The following is a 916-nucleotide window of genomic DNA, read 5'->3' on the forward strand; positions in this document are numbered from 1 at the left end:
GGGTGCAGCACACCAACATGGCACATGTATACATATGTAACAAACCTGCACGTTGTGCACATGTACCCTAGAACTTAAAAGTATAATAAAAAAATAAATAAAATTAAAAAACAAATGTTTGCTTTTATTTGACCCAACTCAGACCATGCTCAGTGAGAATAGCTTTTCACCTGGGACATTTGTTGAAAATAATTAGTAGCATGGCTAACATGCAGCTAACTGAGGTAGTGATAACAGTTGAGGCAAACAAGCTGCCCCCCTCAGCCAAAAAAAAAATCAAAAGAAGAGCTGAGGAATGAGGTGTCCATAAGGGGCTTTCAAAACTGCTGACATACTGCACAACTGTAATCCCAGCACTTTGGGAGGCTGAGACAGGCAGATCACCTGAGGTAAGGAGTTTGAAACTAGCCTGGCCGACATGTTGAAACCCTGTCTCTACTAAAAATAGAAAAATTAGGGGCTGGGCGCAGTGGCTCATGCCTGTAATCCAGCACTTTGGGAGGCCGGGGCAGGCAGATCACCTGAGGTCAGGAGTTGGAGACTAGCCTGACCTACATGGTGAAACCCTATCTCTACTAAAAATACAAAAATTAGCCAGGCATGGTAGCGGGCGCCTGTAATCCCAGCTACTCGGGAGACTAAGGCAGAAGAATCGCTCGAACCCAGGAGGCAGAGGTTGTAGTGAGCCGAGATTGCGCCATTGCACTCCAGACTGGGCAACAAGAGCTAAGTTCCATCTCAAAAAAAAAAAAACATAAAACTGCTGACATATTCATGGGACTCTAGAAGGCCACACACATGCATGGGCTATGTGCATGCTCAAATCTGTCCACATGCCGAGGAAAGACCTAAGAAGGTCCGAAGTTCTAACACAACATCTGGCTGACCTTGAAGCACTGCAAAAAAAAAAAAAAAA

This window comes from Mandrillus leucophaeus, unplaced genomic scaffold, assembly GCF_000951045.1.
Source record: "Mandrillus leucophaeus isolate KB7577 unplaced genomic scaffold, Mleu.le_1.0 Scaffold331, whole genome shotgun sequence".
In the NCBI taxonomy this organism is placed as follows: domain Eukaryota; kingdom Metazoa; phylum Chordata; class Mammalia; order Primates; family Cercopithecidae; genus Mandrillus; species Mandrillus leucophaeus.